Source organism: Vidua macroura, chromosome 19 (genome assembly GCF_024509145.1).
Source record: "Vidua macroura isolate BioBank_ID:100142 chromosome 19, ASM2450914v1, whole genome shotgun sequence".
Lineage (NCBI taxonomy): Eukaryota > Metazoa > Chordata > Aves > Passeriformes > Viduidae > Vidua > Vidua macroura.
In genome coordinates, this window is record NC_071589.1 from 13,250,798 (window position 1) to 13,272,145 (window position 21,348).

Genomic DNA, 21,348 nt, shown 5'->3' on the forward strand with positions numbered 1-21,348 from the left:
TTCGAGTTTTCCCATCTCATTCATTTTAGAGATTAATTAAAGTGTTTCCCCTCCCTCTCTCCCAACCAACCTCCCTCCCTCTCTTTTCCCTGTTCCATACAGCTGCACATGGATTTTAGGGTCATGCTTGTTTACATCAGTTATATTTATGTTAATGGGTGTTTGTTTTAGGAAAAACAGCAGAATTCCCATAAAAACAAATATCGTTTGTGTCCCACAAGTGGTGCTGCAGCCCCACTGGGGTGGGGCCTCCCTGGGCAGCCCATCCTGCACTCTGCCAGCAGGTCTGCATGGAGAGCTCTGCCACGGGCACGCAGCTTCTTTTGGGGGCTGCTGTGAAGTGACCTCCAGTGCTTACGGGGTGGTTGGGTGGGTTTTCCACACACCCCTGGGTCCCATGCCGGGTGGTGGCAGCCAGGTCAGCTGGGATAATCCCCCATCCTGGTGTAGGGATGCTGCTAAACCGCCTTTGATGGGGCAGGCGGTGGGCTCGTTCTTTCATCAGGAGGTTGGAGGAGGGAGAGTGTTAAGAAGAAGAAAGAGAGAGGGGAGGAGGAACGATAATTATTTTTTCCAGTGGCTCTGAGCTGCTGGATGCCTTTAAAGTTGCCTTTGTGTTCCCGTGGGTCAGGCCGGGCAGAGCCTGGCCCGGAGCCGCGTGGCGCGGCCGCCTTTGTCGGTGGGGCCGCGGTCTCGGTTATTAACAGGGATATGGAGACCCAGAACCTCAGATCTTCCGTGCAGCTGGTGGGAGGGATGTGCAGGGCTGCCTTATCACGCTCATTTAACTGGTTAATACATCTTCAGAGCAAATAATGCAGGCTGGGGGTGAACTGCTTAACCAACCTCATTACTATTGTGCATTTAGCAGCTTGGAGAAAGATAATACCTTTCAGGTTTGACCCAATTTTAGTTTTTGTTGTCATAACCATGGAAAATCGACCTTCAGAGACCCTCAGCAGTGAGCCTGAATAGGAAGTGATTTACAGCAAAAGTGCCGTGTGGAATGCTTAATGCACTTGTGCAGGAAAACAGACTGCGACCAGCTGCTGGCGTCCCTCTGCCACAGCGAGGGCTGCCCCGGCTGCTGGCACCCTGTCCCTGCTCCGGGGGCTGCTGGCACTGCCCTGCCCGTGGGCACACCCTCCGTGTGGGATGAGGCCCGGGGCTGGCACAGCTGCCCTGGGGCTGTGCTCGCCTGCACAGTGCTGTGTGCCCTCACTGCAGTGCCTGTGCTCCTCGGGTCAGCCAGAGCGGGGCTGGCCTGGGCACCACTGCGGCCACGGCCGGAGCTGCCCACTGCAGCGGTCAGGGACCCCGTGGTCAGTGTGCACGCCATGGTCAGTGTGTACCCTGCGGTCAGTATGGGTCCCTGTGGTCAGTGACAGGACCCTGTGGTCAGTATAGGACCCCCTGGTCAGTAATAGGACGTTGTGGTCAGTAACAGGATCTCGTGGTCAGTATAGGACTCTGTGGTCAGTGTGCACTCCATGGTGAGTGTGCACCCTGTGGTCAGTAAGATTTTGTGGTCAATGTGAACCCCGTGGTCAGTAACAGGACCCTGTGGTCTGTATGGGACCCTGTGGTCAGTGTGCACCCTGTGGACAGTATGGGACTCCATGGTCAGTGTGCACCCCGTGGTCAGTATAGGACCCCGTGGTCTGTATGGGGCCCCGTGGTCAGTGTGCACCCTGTGGTCAGTAACAAGACCTTGTGGTCAGTGTGCACCCCGTGGTCTGTATGGGACCCTGTGGTCAGTGTGCACCCCGTGGTCAGTAACAGGACCCCGTGGTCTGTATGGGGCCCCGTGGTCAGTGTGCACCCCACAATCCCCGTGCACCCCTGAGCACCTCTTGGCCCGGGTGTGCTCAGCCTGGCCCAGCGTGCCAGGGCCCGGCCGTGACTCGCTGGTCTCGGCCTTGGCCAGCCTCTCCCACCACTGCCAGCCTGTGGCTTTTCTGCTGGTGCCCTTTGCCACCGGGCTGTGCCGTGGGAGCGGTGGCAGCCCTGGCACCACGGTGGCAGCCCTGGCACCACGGTGACAGCCCTGCCGCCGCGCCGGCAGCGTTCCCACGGGTGAGATGTCACCCGCGCCCGCGGGGGTGGTTCCCAGCGCTCTGGTTTTGTCTGTGGCAGGCAGAGACTTTCCCAGCTCCAGCACTGGGGGTGTGTGGGGCCTTCCTCTTGCTCCTATGGGGAGGAGGGTGGCAGGGAGGTGACAAGCCTTCCTCCCCTTTCCCTGAGGCAGCTGCAAGTGTGGCTCTGCCACCCAAGCCTGTCTCTGTGCTGCTGCTGCTGTGGCGTGTGGGTGGTCCCTGTGGCACAGGATTGTAGCTGACAGCAGTGCCTGGGGCTGGGGGAGTGCTGGGAGCGGCTGATGCCCACGGGAGTGGGTGATGCCCGTGGGCTACAGGTGATGCCTGTGGGTTTCAGGCTCCCCCAGCACACCCCTGGGGCCCAAGGGGCACGGGGAGCAGATGGTGCCCATGGGATGCAGGGTCCGTCCAGCCATGGGGGCAGTGGGGCTGTGGCAGTGGGGGTGTGCTCTCCTCCCTCCCCTCCCCAGGGCTGTGTTGGGGTGGGGGCACGACGAGGGCAGGCATTGCTAGATCACTGTAATTCTGCTGTTTAGCAGCTGAAGGAGAAGCTGCTCCCTCAGCGCAGGAGTTGAAACTCTTTAGCCTTCCTCAGTGTCACCTCCATGGCCATGGATACCTCCAGGTGTGACGTAAGTGAGACCCGGGGAAAAAACATCTCCTGTTTAGCATCAAAATCCTATTACCGAGCGCCGTGTTCTGCTGCACAGATATCAGCTGTGGCGCAGATAAGTGGGAAATAGCTCCAGGTCGGGCTGGAGCAGGAGCTGTATCTGGGGCTGCGCAGGTGCCGAGTGCTGCTTCAGCGAGTTTGCTGCTGAAAGAAAATTCCTCTCCCCACTCCTCTGCAATCCAGGGAAAAGCACTGCGGGCACCAGCCCCCCAAGCTCCTGCTGCCCCCCAGCCCTGCCTGCTGAGGGGCATTTCTGTGGCACCCCTCTGCCACGGTGGGGTCTGACAGGAGGCACCGGGCTGGGGCCAGGACCGGGGTCCTGGGAGCATGAGGCAGCGGCAGAGGCTCAGCCTCCTGAAAATGAGCCAGTACAGCCTTGGTCCTGCCCCCTGCAGCAGCCGCCAGGCTGGCCCGGGGATTGCAGATGCTGTGGGCAGCTGCATCATCTTCCCATCTCCTCCCTGAGGTGCTGCTGGCTTTGATAAAACCTCTCAGCCTTGCAGGGGTTGGCTTGTTGATCTAATCGCTGTGGTTTAGTGTGCAGTAAAAGCCCGGTGGCTCCTGGGGGAGATGCCCCGTAGGGATCTGCAATTCACTTTCCCATCCCTCCTGGGGAAGGAACACTTTCCCAGTGGCGGGGTGCTGCAGGGATGCTGCCGGGCCCCCAACACCAGTGGGGAACGTGCCAGCCCCTGTCCTGCACTCACACGGGTTTGCTTTTGAAAATAGAAGGTGCTGAAAAAATCCTGCTGTGTTCAGTTTGTTCCAGCGATGCAGTTGGGTTTTCCCAGTGTTTGTCTTCTCCTGCACGTGCTGGACATGATTGGAGGGGTTCAGTGTGGGGCAGGCCCCACAGCGTGAGTCCCCTCTGAGCCCCCAGCTCCACCGTGGCTCCTGGTCACTCACAGAGCACAGCAGGGAGGGAAGAGGGACTGGTGGCAGAGCCTGTGGAAGGGGACAGCCAAGGGTTGTTTAGGGGACACCAAGGGGGGTTTGGGGACCAGCTGTGACAGACCAGCATTAGAGAGGCTGGGATGGAAGGGCTGGGGAGCGACGCTGCTGAGCTCTAGCTCTGCCTGCTGATCAGGAGCAGAGCCTAATGAGCAGGACTGATGAAGCAGGAGGGGAATTCCAGCAGGTCTGGGGAGTGCCTGCGATGTTCACTGTATCTCTGTGGGTTCTCTGTGGTCTGTCCCCAGATCAGTGATGGATGGTGCCCACTCCCAGCAGCATGCTTGGTGTGCTGGGTGGCTGCAGGTGCCAGTCCCAGAGTGGGTGCCTCCAGTCTGCTCCTGGGGCCAGCATCCAAGCGCCTCTGTAAGCTGCCTCCTGGATTTTTACTGGCTCTGCACTGCTGGGAAGCCCATCCCTGTCTGCTGGGGTTATTGGAATGTGCTGGGATGGTGTTTGGGAGACACTGGTGGCTTCACACAGCCCTGGCCAGCAGCCTGCCCCAGGGACTGCTGCAGAGCCAGCCTGGGGGGCCCAGCTCTGTTCCCATCTCCCTCCTGGCCACGGCTGGTTCAGCATCAGGAGGGGATTCGCAGCCACAGCAGCGGGCAGGTCCTGGGTTTTTAATGAGCCAACCTTGGAGGACCTTGAGCGCCACTCCTGCAGCTCTGCTGTGACTTATCTCCTGGCTTCTGCCCCCGTTCCGCCGAGGGGATAAATCTCAGCTCCCGGAGTGGAGCCGGTGCTCTGAGCCCGTCCCACGGCACGGTGCAGGCGTCATAACTCACGGCACAAGGGAGGGCTGCCTGGCCGAGGTGCCAGGGGGACGTCACTGCTCTGTGCTGTGATGGATGGGCTGCCCGGGGGAGCAGGGAAAAAGTCCCATTACAATGGGGGACAAGCTGTTAAATTATCTCCTGTTCAGCCTGGCTTGGGGAAAATCACACACAGAGCTGCCAGTGGCCTCCAGAGAGCCTTTGGGGGAACAGGTGGGTTGGGGACTTTATTCCTTTAGGAAGAAGTCTTTGCCTTTCCTTGCCTCCATCCCATGCACTCATCAGAGGGCGGGGCTGGTGCTCTCAGGGAGGCAGGACCAGCCTCAGCATTTTGTGTCAGTGCAAAGACTGGGACATGTCCCCCTGGGGACCACAAGCTGGGACCTGCTGCGTGCCCCGTGCAGCCAAACCCTGTTCTCTGGGCCGAGCACGCTTCCCTCTCCTCAGGGGCTTTGCCACTGGGCAGGGTCCTGCCTCTGCACATGTCAGGGGCTGCTCCAGAGCTGCTCCCAGCCGTGAGATAATTGTGCTGCTGAAGGAGTGGGCCAGGCGCGTGCGAGTCCCTGGAGCCGTGGCGTTGTGAGCGCCGAGCTCCGCCGCGTCCTCCTCCGTTATTAGCGGCGGTGCCTACACAGGGACGGGACTGGAGCCTCTCCCTCTCTCTTTCAGGCTGAGAAACTGCTGCTCTGAGACCCCGACGGCTCTTCCTGACAGCTTGGAGGGGTGAACACGAGTGTGAGCTCCCACCTGCCACCACACCTGAGGCACCTGCTCTTGGTCTTCAGGTATGTTGTTTCCACCCAGCAGTCCCACGAGGGGAGGGCATGGAGGTATTTTTTGGTTGAGGATGACGATGCTGCTTCCCATGGCTGTGCCTGGGGCAGCAGCTCACAACCAGCCCACCAGGGACTTTGCACCAGCCCTGGGTACAGATCCTGTGTGTCCTGACTCTTGTGTGCTGCCCTGGCAAAGGGGAACGTTGCTGGGACAAGCCACGTCTGCTCTAATCCTCGTGGGATATGGCGTGGGGGGGTCTGGGATGCGTTGATCAGTCCCAGCCGTCTCCCTCCTGCTCGCTGCAGGAGCGTGGAGGTCCCGGAGCATGCGGGACCTCGGTGGTGCCCCTGCAGGGGGAGGGCTGCGTGCCCATGGTGCACACACAGCCCTGCACGTCGCAGCCCGGCTGGACCCGCCGAGACCCCGCTCCTGGCGCCGACCGTGCTGCAAACTCCCCTCAGGGCTGCGTGCAGCTCCGTGTGGTCTGGGCTGAACCCATCGCCGTCAGTTCACGTTACACGGACCGGAACCCCCCTCGTGCTGACACCAGTCTGCACTGGGAGCTCGCACCAGCTTGAGGAGGAGTTAAAATTTAAAACTCTCGCAGGCAGTGGGGCTCTCTCCTCCAGACGAGGCGTTTCCCCTGTTTGTTCCCAGCACTGCAAGCACCCACAGGTTCAGCAGATGCTCAGAGGGTCATGGCCACGCTGTGGCAGCCGTGGTGAGCAGGGACTGGGCTCTGCCTGGGGCTGTTCTGCCACAGAATTTGTCTTCCAGTGCCCTCTCCACCAACCGCTGTGCCGGGGGGACCCCCAGAGCTGGGACTGCTCTTCTCCCAGCTGGCAGTAGCCAAGGGGAGTGCCTGGGCAGGAGGAGTGCCCTGGGGCCTTGCAGCACCAGCAGGGCTCCCAGTGTGGGGCTGTGTGTGCCCCCCTCGCAGCACTGCTCACTGCACACTGGCTCCTCTGCTCTGCCCCAGCCCCAGGTGCCTGCTCGGGAATTACAAAATGGGAGCTTGAGGCTTCTCATCCCTTGCTGGGGTACAGGTTGTCCAGAATATGGGATTAGAGTGGCCGTGCAGATGGATTCCCCAGCTGCATTAATCAGTTCAGAGGCAGCAAAGGCAGCTGAGCTCTGTGCATCACCTTGAAGGTCTTTTTTTTTTTTGTCTTTAGAAAACTTTGGGTGGATGTTATTGCTCATGAAAGCAAGGGGCTGATCATGCTGGGAAGGAGCAGGCGTAGTGTGGGCTGGCACTATTATGCAAGCTTCCCACATGCCGCTCTGCCAGTGCACTCCGTTCCAGAACAACAGCACGCGTCCGCGTGCCAGCCCCGAGCCACCCCCGGGTCTGCCGCAGCACCGTGGTCCCGCTGTGCCCACGTCGCCCTCGCCGCGGGCCCTGCCTGCGCCGTGCTCCCGCCTCCCGCGCCCGCTCTGCCTCGAGCCAGCAGCCCCACGGGTGGGCAGTGTTGGGGTGAAGGGGTGCCTGGTCCTGCCCAGCCCCGCAGCACTGTGGAGCCGGCTGTTGTGAGCGTCCTGGCCAAAGTGGGAGCGCTGGGGGTTTCTCCCAGGACCTTTGCGCAGCACTGGGGCATGTCCGGCTCTGGGGCTGGGACTGTGCTGCTTTTCAGGGGATGGCAGACAGGTGCTGCTTTTCAGGGGATGGCAGACAGGTGCTGCTTTTCAGGGGATGGCAGACAGGTTGTCACCCCAGCCATAATGTATGTCATGCCCCTGCATCGGGAGGGCCGTGCCTTGTCTGCGGGGCCGGCGCAGCCATTGCTGCCAGCAGCTGCTCTGGTCACCAGGGCAGAAGTGGGCTCACTGGAGCTCAGGCCACCAAGCCTCTTCCCTATCGAGCTTTTCTCCCTGCTGCTTTCCTCCTCCTCTCCTGGAGCCTGGCTGGGCCCTGCGTGAGGCTCAGGGCTGCCGGCCGTGGGCCGTGTGGGTGCTGGTGCTGAGCTTGGGGCTCACTGGGCTGGTGGGGAGCAGCCTGGGGCCAGTGCAGAGCCCCTGCGGCGACTCTCCCCATCATCCCCAAGCCTGCTGGAGCACCCCCGCGAGGAGAGCGCTCCTTCAAGGAAGACTTGGAGATGAGCAATGGAAAACATCTGACAGGGGAGCCCTTGAGGCGCTTTTGTTCCAGCGAGTGGGAGTGTGAGATCCGCTCAGACATGAAAGGCTGCGCAGCTCCGTCCCCAAAGTCACGGCGGAGAGGAGGACGGGGGGTGTGCGGCTGCACCGGGAGGTCATCCCGGGAACGACTGGCACCGGGATCCCCGCTCCCTCCCTCCCTCCCTTTCCAGCAACTAAATTAGGTCACACTTGAAAGTCAGTTTCTTGGCTGTGGATTTAATTTAGCTTTTCCAGGCTAGTTATCATATAATAAATTCCAGGAGATTTATAGAAAACATGCCCAGGGAGGCTTAGCCAGTGTGTAACAAGATTTGTGCCTCTTTCCTGCTGTTGAGCAGCTCTGGCGAGCACAGCGCTGCCAGCAGATGTGCAGGCAGGGCTGGCAGCCCTGTGGGAGCTCCCAGGGAGACAGGGCAGCCCCAGAAATGGGGTGTGGACATCACCCCACAGCTCTCTGGGGTACGGGGAGGGTCCCAAATGCAGCTGTCCTCTGCCCTGGCTCCCCAGCAGCCATAAATCACCCGGAGCAGGTGCATTCCCGTGGCCGTTCATCACTTGTCTTCTCGCCCTGGCTCAGCGTGGGCAATGCCAAGCAATGCCCATCCCAGCGGTGCCGGTGTGTGCCCAGAGGCACCGTGCTGGTGGGCAGTCAGAGGGGAGCTATCGAGGTCTCCCGGTGCCTTTCTGCTCGAGGAGTGACGGTGTGCGGGACGTCCCTGCTGGGGGGTACCTTGTGCCCTCCCTGCCCTGGCTCCCGGGGCGCAGGGACCGTTCGGCAGAGCTGAAATCGGCGTCTCTTGGCTCTCCCCACTGCTGGGGCGGGTTCTCCAGCACGCTGGGAGAGGCTGAGCAGGGAAAGGCGCTGGAGTCCAGAGGGATTTGTGGTGATGGCAGCACGCGGCAGCGCAGCGCTGGGAGCCGGCGGCTCGGCGCGGAGGGCACTGCCAGCGCTCCGGCTCCGCTCCCTGCTAACGCCGCCCAATTAGTGTCTTATTAGTCACTCCCTGTGTTAAGGCATTAGAAACAATTAAGGGTGAGAAGAGTTTCCAGATGTAGCGGCAAGCGCTGGAGCTGGGAGCTGGCAGCTCCGCTGGCTGCTCCCATATGGAAGGGATCTTGCACACAGCGGGACTCACTGCGGGGCCGTGGGGCCAGCGTGGCGCAGGGTCCCGGCGCCATGGGGGTGCAGGGGACTCCTGCTGGGCAGCCCTGGGGGCAGTGCCCCCCCTCTGCTTCAGCACTGCAGCCGGGGCCACGCAGAGCTGGGATGGAGCCACAGCGGGGGCTGGTGGATGGAGGAAGTAGCTGCTGAGGTGCCCGCGGATGAGGGGCACAGCCATGTGTGCTCGCTGGGATTGGGTTTGCTCAAAGCAAATATTTATTTACTGCTGCAGCTGGGTGTGAGCCAGTCCCCCCATGCTGGCAGCCCCACGCTGTCCTGGCAAAAGCCCGGGGCTGGGGAAGCGCCTGGCTGTGAGCAGCAGCACAGGAGCATCTGGGACGTGGCGTGTGGGGGACAACTGCCGCGACAGCGCCGTTTTGTGACACTTTTAGGTGCGGGAGAAGTAGCACAAGCAGAGACGAGTGTGACTTCAGAGCCCAAATGCAAGTGACTTCAGCTCCCCAGAAATAGTCCCTGGGCAGTGCAGGGGGAGGGCACCTGGAGCTGCAGTTCCTGGGGATGTTGGGGTGCTCCTGTGACTTTTTCCCCTCATGCAAGGTGGGCAACACTCCCACCATTGCCCCCCACCCCGTGGTACTGGTGAGGCCACCAGCCAGGGGTCACGGAGGTGGCAGTGGCTCTGGCCAGCACAGGCAGTCTCCCCCCAGCACCAAACATCTCACCCTGCGACGAGCACTCTGGGAGGGTTCCCTGTCAACTGCTGGAGCCCTTGGGTGCCCTCGTGGTGTGGAGGGTGTGGGGGGCATCAATGGACATCGATGCTGTGCTCCCCCCTCACTGAACCGAGGCTGAATGAGCACCGTGAGATGCTGGCGTGCAGCAGGGCGGCGGAGAGGGGCACGGTGGCCTTCAGTGCATTGAAATAATTTCTCTGCTGCTCTCCCCAGGGCGAGGAGCAGTGCGTGGACAGATGGTGTTTTTGAGTGACCTTGCAGCTCCGAGCCGTTCCCTCGGCTGCTGAGTAACGGTGGGAGCCGCGGGAAGCGGCAGCGGTGCCACAACCTGCTCAGGCCAGCGGGAGCCTGTCAGGGAGCCAGGGCTGGGAGGGAGGGATGTGGGGTGAACCAGGGGATGGAGCCAGAGCCTGACAGCCCTAACGTGAGGGCTGCGGGGAAATACAATGTGCACTGCGATCCCCGCTCCCCGTGGCTGTGGGAAGTGAGGCTGTTCCGGGCTCCGGCTGCTCCTCCAGCCCACGTCCCTGGCTCTTCACCTCGGCAGCGGGATCGCTCCTCCAGCCTCCCTGTGCTCTTCCTTGGGAAGGGCCTGAGTTGTGTCCAGGAGCTGAGGCAGCAGTGCCTGCAGCTGGCACGGTGGAGCCACGGCCGCGGTGCGTGGGGACACACCGGGGAGTCCGTGTTGTGCCCAGGAGGGCAGCAGGTAGAAAGGTTTCTGCCATCTGAAGTTTCTTTCAGAGCTGCGAGCCAGGACTGTGGTCCTGAGGGAACAGATCCAAGGGAAGGGAAAATTGCACTGCAAGGTGCAGCGTTGCTGTCGAAGAGTCACCCTGGGCAGGCTCAGCTCCTCTGGCACCCTTGCAGCCTCCTACGAACTCCATGCGGGCTGCAGCACCGAGAGGTGTCCTAAATTGGGGAAGGAACAAGGAGCTCTTGGCACTCGCCTGGAGCGTCATTTGCATTCCGGCGCAGCTCCCGGCTGCGAGGGAGGCGGGGGCCCGGCAGCCGCGGGGTGGGGAGCGGGGCCGCTCGCCAGCTCCGGCTGTCGGAGCATCCCGCGGGACCGCTGTGGAGGGGGCTGTGCCTTGGGGATCACCGTGCACCGGGTTTCCTGTTTTCGTTCTTCTCTGACTGGACTTTGTGTCCGAGTTCTCTGTCCAAGATTTGTGCTTTTGCTTCTTCCAAACGGGAGCGGCCATCTCGCTCTGGGGCGCTGTGATGTGGCCTCTGGTGACCCACGGTGCAGCTGGTTGTGCTCCCACCTGTTCTGCGCTCTCCGGGGATGGAGAAGCTGCGTGGACTGTGAGGGGCAGCCGGGGCCGGGCAGTGCCCACGGGTGGCTCCAGGCAGCGTGTGGCAGCGTCCCGCGGGCCGGGATGCTGGGAACCGATCCGGGCGGGCTCCTCCGAGCCGGGATGTGCGGAGGGCAGGGCGAGGCCAGCAGCGGAGCGTGCGGGGCTCTCGCGGCCCCCGAGCGCAGCAGCTCAGGGCGCAGGACCCCCGACCTGTTGTGGAGTCACTGGAGGGAGCGAGCTGGGGGGCGAAGGGCTCCCGCCGTGTCTGTCGTGTCGGGGTGAGCGTCGTGCAGAGGAGCGGGACGCGGGTGCCCTGCAGCGCCCGGGGCACGGGGGGCTGTCCTCCCGAGGGGTCCCGCGCTCCCGGGCAGGGCGGGGAGCTCTGTGCGGGGATGGGGCAGGGTGGGATGAGCCCCGGGGCTCTGCCCCGTGCGCCGCGGGCGCTGCCGGTGCTCAGCTGCGGCGCATCGCCCACCGCGCCGGTGCCAGGCTGCCGCGCAGCATCTGAGCGGCTCCGGTTACTTAACATGCAGCAAGTGTTGTACTCGGAGAAATTTAGACGTAATTTTTTTGTGCTTGCATGTAAATGTGGGTAGGTGCTGTCCTGATTGATGGCAATTAGCATTTTCTAACGGTAACAGATGTTCGGATTGCCAGGAGGCTGGTACCTAACGCCCACACTGCCATCTGTTCTGCTGGGCACTGCCTGGGGAAGCGGCACCAGTGCTGCGGACCTGCGGGGCCGTGCTGGGGTGTGTTTAACAGCAGTGTGCAGGGGGGGTTTATTATGTAGTTTTTTTTTTTTTTTTTCTGGGGGAAAATAATAATAATAATAAAGACGTTTTCAGGTTTATAAATAGTACACTGTTTATTATGGGATGGAGACTTTCCATCTGAACAGCAGCCTGGATTGCTGCACAGTTAGCAAAACAGTCTGGACAGCGCTGGGAGCAGCTTTCCAGAGGCTGCTTTCCAGTGGAAGGGGTCTGGTGGAGTGGCCAGTGGGTGTTTGTCCCACCCCATCCTCTGCTGGCTCTCCATGGTCGCTGCTTGTGGGGACAAGGGCTGCTCTGCTGTGGGCATCTCCTGTCATCTCTGGGATGGAAGCAGTGAGACATCTGTGTGGTGCTTGAAGGTATTTAAAGGTGTGTCTTAGGAAGACACCCAGAGCCCTGAGCCCAGTCCCACTGTCCAGGCAGTCCCACTGCAGCCCCTTTCCTCACACAGTGCCTGTCCCTCCTCATTTCCTCCTGCCTCCCTTTATCTGCAGCCTTTTACACCCATTTTTCTTGTGCCAACCGCGTCCTTTTGCATGACCAGCTCCTCCCAGTGCCCATTCCCTATGTATTTATAGAGAAGCTTTGATTTGGCTCAGACCAGCTCCTCTGTCCCGTTCCTTCCGTGTGCTCCTAGAGCAGCTCTCCATCCCCTGGCAGCTCTCCCTGCTCCCCCAGCCTCACCCTCCCAGACAGGGTCATCCCATGGCATGGATCCAGCTCCCCCAGAGCTCCCCGTGCCAGGCAGCCCGGGAGCACACTCACAGTCACACGCTCACACTCACACGCTCACACTCACACGCTCACACTCGCTCTCCTCCCAGATGCTGGAGCCGGTGACTCAGAGTCAGCCCGTGGCTGAGTAATGCGCGAGATGTGTCTCCATGTGGCTCCCAGGTTGCAGCAGATGCTTCCTTGTTCAGTGCTTTGGGCTTTGTCCTGCTCAGTCTCGGGCCCTGCCAGCCCCCTCCGGGCTGACCCCCTCCTCCTGTCCCCCATCCCACTGGGATGCTGCTGCTGGCCCAGCCACTCACACTCCCAACTTATTGTGGCGTGAGCCGCATTAGGTACAGGCAGATCTTTACAGATCATTAGGTACATTAGATCTTACCTGTTTGTCGTGAATTTCCACCCTGGTTCTCACTGAGCTCTCGTTCTGCACGATGGGGGCTCGGGGGTCTTTCCCTGCCCTGACTCCTCTCGTCTCTGTGCTGTGCTTTCCAGCACTGTGGCCCAGTGCAGCTTGACGTGATGTCTTGGGCCAGTTCTGGGGGTTTCTGGGATGGAGGACACGCTGTCCCTGGTACGTGACCTGGTGGGGGCACAGGAGTCACCACATTGGGCAGAGGAGCAGATTTGGGATGAGCCAAAGTCTCGTGCTCGTGTGAGAGGTTCGGCCCTTGCTGCAGTGCTGGCACCAAGGCACCTGGTGATGCCTGGGAGGTGTTTGTGGGGAAATGTGGGCTGGGGACAGGGATTTGGGCTGGGGATGGGGTGAGGGGCTCGAGTGCAGACAGGTTTCTCCCCAGCAATTTCTTTTTTTTCTGTTGGAAAACAAGTCTGCTTCGTCTTTGTTTCTTCCCCTCGCTTTTCAAATTCATCTGGGAAAAGTTCCCTGGGTGCTGGCAGAGGTGTCACCAGCCCGGCAGCTTGTGCTGCTCTAATAAAATGGCTCCGTAGCAGAGGGTTTGATCTATTTTTAAAGCGAGCTCCGCGCTGTCTCCTCCCGCCCTCCCACTGGCAGCGAAACAGAGCCCGAAGGCTCCTGGGAGCGCGGCAGCGGCGGCCGGAGCCCAGGCCTGTGCCACAGCCGTGCCAGCAGCGGTGCCCGTGCCCGGCCTGCCCATCTCCATCCCTGCTCTCCGTGCCCGGGAAATGCTCGGGACGGGGCTCCCTCCGCTGCTGTGTCAGGGAGAGGAGCTCTCTGCGTGGTTTTATTCCTCCAAGCGGTGGTTGTGCTGTATAAATTAACATAGGGAAACTTCGCTCCACTTGGAAGTTGGGTATTTTCTGCTTGCTTGATGCCCCGTTATTAAAACTCGATTTCTACGAATAACATCCTTTAAATAGAATTCGTCTTCCAGCAATGACTCATCGCGGAGCAGCAGCTCCTCGCAGGAGAAGGCAGCATGAGGGCAGGTCTGGCACTTGCAGCCTTGGGAATCCCCAGATCAGTGCCCGGGGCTTTGCTGCGTGCTGGGGAAGCCGCCCCGGTGTCTCTGCTGCCCATCCTGCTGCCTGTGCCTGCTCCAGCTGCCACCAGTGCCCGCGGGCTCGGCCCGGGGCATCCCCGGTGCCTCCTGGGGCGTCCCTGGAGCCTGCAGAGCCGCAGCGGCAGGAGGGACCGTGCTGCCCCGGTGGTGGCACCGACGGTGTCACCGTGACGCTGTCTCCTGCCTGTGCTGTGCCCTGGCACTGGCTGGGGATGAGGTGAGCTCCCAGAGCAGGAGGCTGCAGGGGCTGAGGGCGTGATGGATCTCTGCACAGGCTGGCCGTGCCAGGCAGTGGCCGGGGCAGTCCAGCAGCAGGATGTGGGGCATGGCAAGATCTGCCCCACACGTGTGTGCCCATTCTGCTGGCACGGGCTCTGCCTGTGCTGGTTCCCTTGATGGAGCTTCTTACAGCGGTGTCAGGGACAGGAACAGGAGTGGGAATTGTGCCGGGGACAGGAGGTGGATTTCAGGTGCTTTCTAGGTGGGGGTTCGGATGGAGCCCAGATGGAGCTGAGGGGCTCCTCCCCAGAGCTGTTCCACCAGCACGGCAGCACATCTGCACAGGGCAGGTTTCCCCCAGGGAGGAAGAGGAGGACACAAGCCAATCTGCCAGCCCAGGCAGTGTCAGGCTGGGGCAGCTCCAAGTGCCTCTGAGCTGCTGCAAAAATGAGTTTTCTCCGTGCTCTTGCCTCCTCCCTGGGACGCCGCTCGCTACGGTTCAAGGGTTCCTGCCAGGATTATTATTCTTTCAGGTCTGACATCTGTTAAGGTGACAGCAGCCGGGGAGAGGGAAGGGATTGGAACAAATTTCTCATAAAAAGTGGCTAAGTTGATGAAACCATTACGGTGCCTGCATCCGGCACTCCATCACCGTGACACACCGGGGACAGGGACAGGGACAGGGACAGGCGCTCCGTGGGCTGAGCTTTCCCCGGGAGGGCAGGACCAGCCCTCTGTCCTGCCCATCCCCGTCCCTCTGCTCTGTCCCCTCTCTGTCCCGCAGCCTGAGCATCCCACATTTGACCATTTCTCCGCTCTGGTGCTGCAGTGCCCTGCGATCCCCAGCCCTGTGGCAGAGCCACTGGGGGGAATGTGCCGGGGCTGGGGCAGCTGGGGAGAAAGCAGGGCTGAGGGCTGGACTCGCAGAGCTTCACCCTGCTGTGGAGCATCCAGGGGTGCAGGCAGGGCTGGGATTAGCCCAGCGAGGCCGGGGGCTGTTTGCCACCAAGGTGATGGTGTTGGTGGTCAGGATGGATCACCCACGGTTCTTGGGCATAGCATCTGCCAGGCTAAACATGGTGAGACTCTGTTTGCTGGCCCTGGCCCGTGTCCAGCCAGGCTCCCTGGGCCTTAAATCCTGCCAGTGCCTTTTCCTGCAGAGGTGCTGCTCCAGGGACCATGAAGAGCCAAGAGAACTTCAGAAAAGGCAGCTAATCTCCAGACCGTGCCTCAGAAATGGTTTTAATCCCTTTTCCACCCCCACAGCCTCCTTCATTCTCAGCTAGAAGTGGTCACCCCTGTTAAGTGCTCGCTCCTGGGCTGAGTACTGAGCTGGTGGAGGAGGTGCTGGGATGTGGAAGGAAAACCCTTTTTCCTGGAGGCGTTGAGCTATTCCTTACCGTGACCTAGATGTCAGTTTAATGCTCTGACAAGTCCCAAGACTCACATATGAAGTTGCCCAGGGGAAGAGGATATTTCAGGAACACAGAAGCTGCTCAGCAGTGGTAAAGTGCACGAGCTTTCCCTGGCAGGAGCCGTGCTGAGCCTCCGTCTGCTCGTGCCCGCCGTGCCAGCCATGGAGCGGTGCCCCCTCTCCTCGGGGTGTGAGCACGGTGCCCGGGCACCGGGAGGGTCGGTGGTGCTCTGGCACACGATGGCAGTGCCCTGCAGAGCCCGTGGTGCTCCGGGAGCGGGAGCTGCTGGTGCTGCCTGCCCGGTGTGCAGGAGCAGCCCCTGCTCCATCCCGTGGCCCCACGGCAGAGCTGGCCGTGGGCTGCCAGAGGAGCATGGTGCAGGTGGAGATGTCCAGTGCCGTGCTGGGTAAATCTGGGTTTGCACACTCACCTGTCGCTGTCTCCCTGCCCCTACCCAGGTGGTTGTGTTCCCCCCTTTCTCCCTCACTCCCCGTGCTGCTCTGTGCCTGCTGGACTTGGGTGCATTCCTGGGGCTCTGCCAGGGGTGGTCCTGCTGGGTCCCCCCTCTCCGTGCTGCTGCCTTTGTGGCACAAAGCACAGTCACAGAGTTGATGCTTCCATCTTGTGTTCCCCCGCACCTGTGAGTTCCCCTGTGGATGATTTAGAGCTGAAAGCCTGGGCTCTGGCACTGGGAGAGGGTTCCCGAGATAAAATAATCTCTGCCAGCAGCTGAAGTGACAGAAGCCCCATTAACAGCAGCATATGCCTGGGAACACCCGTGCTGCGCGGGAGGACGGTGGGAGTGGGGGAGCAGGGGAGCAGCAGCCCACAGGAAGGGGGGATGTGGGAGCTGGGAATTACTCTGCTGCCATTGGGATGCGCCTTGCTAATTTACAGCCTTAGTGGAATCAGGATGTGATTCTTCCTCCTGAGCCTGGGCATGGCTGTCCCCTGGTGCAGGCAGCCGTAATTATCCACGTTTAACTGAGGGCTTCTAAAATGTATTTGTCTTGCAGCATGTGAGCGTAACTGCTGAGAATTAAATAGGAATGCAGTTGTGGCTGGAGCAGGACCTCGTCTGACAGGGAGCACATGGAGCTGGGGCTCCCTGGGCTGCTCCCTGGCCCTCCATGCTGGCAGGGAGGGACACTGCTGCCGGCTGGAGCTGGGGGGATTTCAGGGGTTTCAGCACGACCTTCCCTCCCTTGCTCTCCTGGCTGGAAGTTTGTGCTGACGGGATGGATGTGCTGACGGTAGGAGCCAGGCAGCCCGTGAGTGTTCCTGGGGATCTGCTGGTGTGGCCCCTCTCCCAGCACTGGGGCTGGGGCTGCGGGGTTGGTTTGCCTTGACGTGTGTGTTTGTGGACACCAGAGCCGCAGGGCCAGCGCTGGGCCGTTCCTCAGGTGCAGGGCTCTCTGCTGAGGGGTCTGCCCCGGCATCCTGCTGTCCTGCTGCTCTGGGCTCTAGCCCCAGCCCCAGGTCACCTCCACACTGCAGCCCCATGGCTGGGGGGCTCGGGCAGCAGAGCTCTGGGGTAGGTGGGGAGCAGAGCCTGGGCACTGCTGGGGACGTTTTGGGGTCCCCGGGTGCCTCTGGGTTTGGGGTGCTCCCTGGGACACCTGCTCTGGTTGCTGCCCCCCCTCCTGCAGGCAAGCTCCCAGGTGGGTTTTAAGGCACCTTTGCTCACTGAGGGGCCCTTTCCTTGCCTGGAGTGGTGGTGACAAACACATGGCTTGGACCCACTGAGCCTGGAGGAAGCGGCGCTGGGGTGACAATGGTGTCAGCTGTCCCCTTGGCCCTGGCACAGCTTGCTGGCTGTCACAGGGGTTTGGGGACCATCCTGTTCGGGGGGAGCTGGCAGGAAGGGAGCGGGGACAGCTGGCCACTCTCCGTGGTGTCACCCCCAGCCCCAGGGCAGGATGCCCCCCTTCTCCGTTCCGCTGACTGTGGCTGCGCCCCTGTTGTGGTCGGGGTGAAAGGCTGCCCATGGGCAGTGAAGGGCAAATGTGTGCTGGCACCACGCTTGGGCCTGTGCTGGGAAAACACTGGTGGCATGGGAAATGTGCAGGAGAGAGCTACAGAAATGGTTCATGGGTGGAAAAGCTGCTCTGCTGTGGGAGACAGAGCCTAAGTAGGTTGAACTTTTCATCCAAGAGAAGTTTAAGAGGTGGCTTGACGATGTGGGTTGTTTTAGCTTGTGATCAAGAGATGTCTGTGGGTACAGAGTGCTCTAATTTAGAAGATCCAGGCTCTGAAAGCTCAGTAAGACAAACTCTGACTGGAAACAAAGCGTGTATTTTTATCAGGGAAGGTAATTAACCACTGGAATGGCTTAAGCCTGTGGGGGTTTCTCTCTTGCTTGCTATCTGTGGATCAAACAGGGATATCTGTCAGGGAGGAAAGCAGTCAATGGGATGAACACAGGACTGGAGCCTTTGGCCTGTTCCAGGAATGCACTTTGCCAGGTCTAAGGGCCCTTCTGGCCCTGGGCTGTGTCATTCCGTGTTGGTACTTGAGGGCACTTTGAAATCTGGGTTGTACAGGAGAGACGAGCATTAAAGCACTTGAAATGACATTTGGGAGAGCTTGTCTCTGTGGAGAAGGAGTCTTGTTTTCTCTAGGGATTTTTAGAAAGAGGCAGCACTAAAGTTGCCCTCAAGTCAGGCACCTGCCCTCTCCCCTCACTTCTGGCCCTGTCCCAGTTTAGTAACTGCAGGAAACCAAAGAAAACTTTCTCTTCTTAACTGTGAAAGTCCCACACTGGAAAGCCAGGCCTGTCTGGGGTTTTCCAGCCTGTTTTTTGTACCCATGCTGTAATGCCTCCGGCCCGTTGGCACTGCTCAGCGTTACCTACCCACACTGTGATGGGGCAGCAGAAACTTTCCCAAAGTCAAAGCAAGCCGTGTTCCTCCTGTGCTGGAGACTGGGCCCTCGGGGGGAATGAAGTGGGATGGGGGTGTCTGTGACAAGGTTGGCTCGTGCAGCTCCTAACCCTGAGCTGGGGCACCGTGGACAGACGGATCCGTCTGTCCCGCAGCTCTGGGTGCCACGGGCACGGGCAGCACGGCGCCAGAGCAGGTAGGACACGGGCTCAGCGTGCGCTGGAGGGTTCCCAGCCCCGTCCATCTGCTCCTCTGTGGCAATGGGGAGTTTGTGGCCGCGGGCCAGGGCCTGCCTGCTCGGGAACCTTCCGCCCGGTCCGCGGGCCGGGCCGTGGGCAGGAGCTGCCCGTGCCACGCGGCTGCCAGGGCTGCAGCTGGCACCCGGCGTGGCGCCGGGGGCTGACCACGGGGCAGGAGCGTCCTCCCCCGCGGGCCAGGGCTGCAAATAGCCACTGAGTCAGACTCTGGAATGGGACCATCTTCCCAGGTACCGTCGTTGTCCAAATAATTCTGGATCTTTCCTCCGCCCAGGGACTGACTCCTGCCAGCGCAGTGCCACAGGACAGGGGTGTTGAGTGGCATTTCTGCCACTCCCGTCCCGTGGGGCAGCGTGTCCCCTCTCCCTGCTCCCAGTGCTCACCCAGCACTTGTGGGCTCCGTGCCAGGCTGGGGCACCACAGGCTGTGCTGGTCGTGGTGTTTCTGAGCCTGGAGAACTCCTGGGAAGGCAGGGCTGGCCCTGCCACGGAGCAGCCCTGTCCCATGGGCTTTGAGGAGCGTGGGCAGCGTGGCAGGGCTGGCAGGGCAGCACGGTGCCTGGCTTGCTGAGCTGTTACCCCACTTACCTGTGCTGCTGCCCGTCCCCTTCATCCTGGATCCAGCTGCTGCAGGACTGTGGGCACTGGCCTTCCTGGCTGGGGGAAAGGGGAGGAAATGGGGGACGTGGCATGGGAAGGGTTAATGCAGGAAGATTTTTCACCCCGTGGCATAAACAGCACCGAATGCATGTTTGCCTTCATTTGCATATTGAAACATATCCTAAAGGCCCCTCGTTTCGAAAGTTCTGTTTTTTACTCCATCTTCCTATAGAAGGGAGGAAATTATTCATAATTAAAAAGCAATAATAATGCAGAATGAAGGAACCCAGCTGTATAATACCCAGCACAAAAGGGGGAGCGTGGGGAATCTATTTTTAATGGTTTCCACAGCAACTGCGATTTTGTTTACAGTGATTTTCCTCCCGTGCTGTGAGGCTGTTCCCAATTTACATTTTTAAGGAGCTCCTGCACGGGAGGCCCATCACTGGAGGGTGCTCTGGCGCTTGGGGAGGATGCTGAGGAGAGGAGATGTGGCTGTGGAGAGGCTGCTGGGCTGGGTGCGATGAGCCAGCGCTGCCCGGGCATCGCGCCCTGGCTGCCGCCGTCCCGCGGGGGCCACGAAGGGCTGGGGACACCCCGAGCTGCCTCTGGGAGTGACACTGCTCAGGGACACCCCGAGGTGCCTCGGGGAGTGACACTGCTCAGGGACACCCCGAGGTGCCTCGGGGAGTGACACTGCTCAGGGACACCCCGAGCTGCCTCTGGGAGTGACACTGCTCAGGGACACCCCGAGCTGCCTCTGGGAGTGACACTGCTCAGGGACACCCCGAGGTACCTCTGGGAGTGACACTGCTCAGGGACACTCTGAGCTGCCTCTGGGAGTGACACTGCTCAGGGACACCCCGAGGTGCCTCTGGGAGTGACACTGCTCAGGGACACCCGCCTGCCTCTGGATTCGGGAGGCTGTGGCCGTGCTGGTGCTGGAGGGGCTGGGAGGGCACACCCAGGCTGTGCCACCCAGCCGTGCCAGGCCGGGGGTCCCTCGTGTCTGCTGAGCCCCAGAAGAGCCTGGGGGGGGTCGGTTCTCCTGCTGCACAGGGGTCTGGGCGCTGGGGACAGCAGGGCAGTGCTCCCTGCTCCACCTGCCCGGCCAGGCCATGGAGGAGCCCCGTGCTGGGCTGGGAGTGCAGCTGGGATTTTCCCAGGGCTGTGGGCTCTGCTGCCCAGGCATCGGTGCTGGGAGTGATGGAGCAGCGGGGAGGCTGATGCTGAAGAGCTTTCTGGCTGACACCGGCACAAGATCCAGGAGCTGGAAATTGAACCTCGCCTGAGAGGTGCTGGTTTTTAATGAGGGCTAATGCAGCAATGGAGCAATTTGCTGGGAGCTCCTTGCATTTCCTGGGCTGCTCTGGGGCTCCTGAAAGCAGACGTGGAGCTCCCTGCAAGTGTTGCAGTTGCTGTGGGAATAGACTGGGATGGAGAATGAAGCGGGTTTGTCTGTGACTCTTCCTGGAGTCTGTGCAGGATGCTCTTCCTCTGGGAGGACGAAGAGGCTCTCTTGATAAAGGTGCTCCTGATGTTTTAAAATTTTTAAATTTCTTTAGCTTCCCTGCTCTTTTTCCTCTGGGAGTGGATGTGAAGGTTCTCCCCTTGTGCCCGTTCCTGGGTGTGTGTCCCCGGGGATTGTGGCCCAGCACTGCCCCAGGACAGGGCAGCACGGCAGCCCTGGGGACCCTGGCAGGGACAGGCTTTGGCTCTGCTCTCGCCCTGTGTCCTGGTGTCCCCTGGGACCAGAGCTCTGCCCCTGCCCTGGCTCCCCCCAGGCCTCCAGGTGGAGTTTGCTTTAATTTCAGCCTCATTCTCAGAGGCAGAACAGGGCTGGCTCTCAGCACCAGGGTCTGAGGTGTTGATTCTGGGCTTGAACACCCAAAGGAAAGTGCACCTGGAGTCGATGGTGGTTTAGGGCTCACCAGGGGTGATCCCAGCCAGGCTGCTCCGGGGGTACTGGCCCCTTCCATCTGCGTGATGGGAAGCTGCTGCCTGGAGATCAGCTCCTTTCATGAACCAATAAAAGAAGGTTTTTATCACCTGTTCCAGCTAATTTTCTGTGGTTTGTAATGGCTTTGGGAAGCAGGTAATTGCAGCGATTGCATTCCATGTGTAGCATTAAAGGGAATTGAGGGGACTGTTTGTTAATTAGCTGTACTTGTGTGGAACCTGAAACATATTAACCTTCACAGAATCCCAAACTATTAGGGATGAAGAAGGGATTTAATGATGGGAGAAGCAGAAAAACAAAAAGCAATTAGGGCTCTTTTTCCCAGCATTGCAGGCGTGTTGGAGGGGGAGGACTGGCAGAGCAGCCCAGCGGGCTCAGAGTCGGGGGAGGTGGGAGGGACCCTCAGGGGCTGAGGCGGGATGGGGGAGAGCTCTGTGCAGCAGCAGCCTCCTCGGGCGGC

The 21,348-nt window shown here is 60.6% G+C and overlaps 1 protein-coding gene across 1 annotated transcript in view; it reads left to right on the forward strand.

Moving 5' to 3' along the window:
- Nucleotides 1-21,348, forward strand: part of RBFOX3 (RNA binding fox-1 homolog 3) — a 102,328-nt gene that overhangs the window by 25,966 nt on the left and 55,014 nt on the right. Inside the window, 1 exon segment of the mRNA XM_053994581.1 lies at nt 5,166-5,281. The gene's annotated coding sequence lies outside the window, so the exon portion shown is untranslated.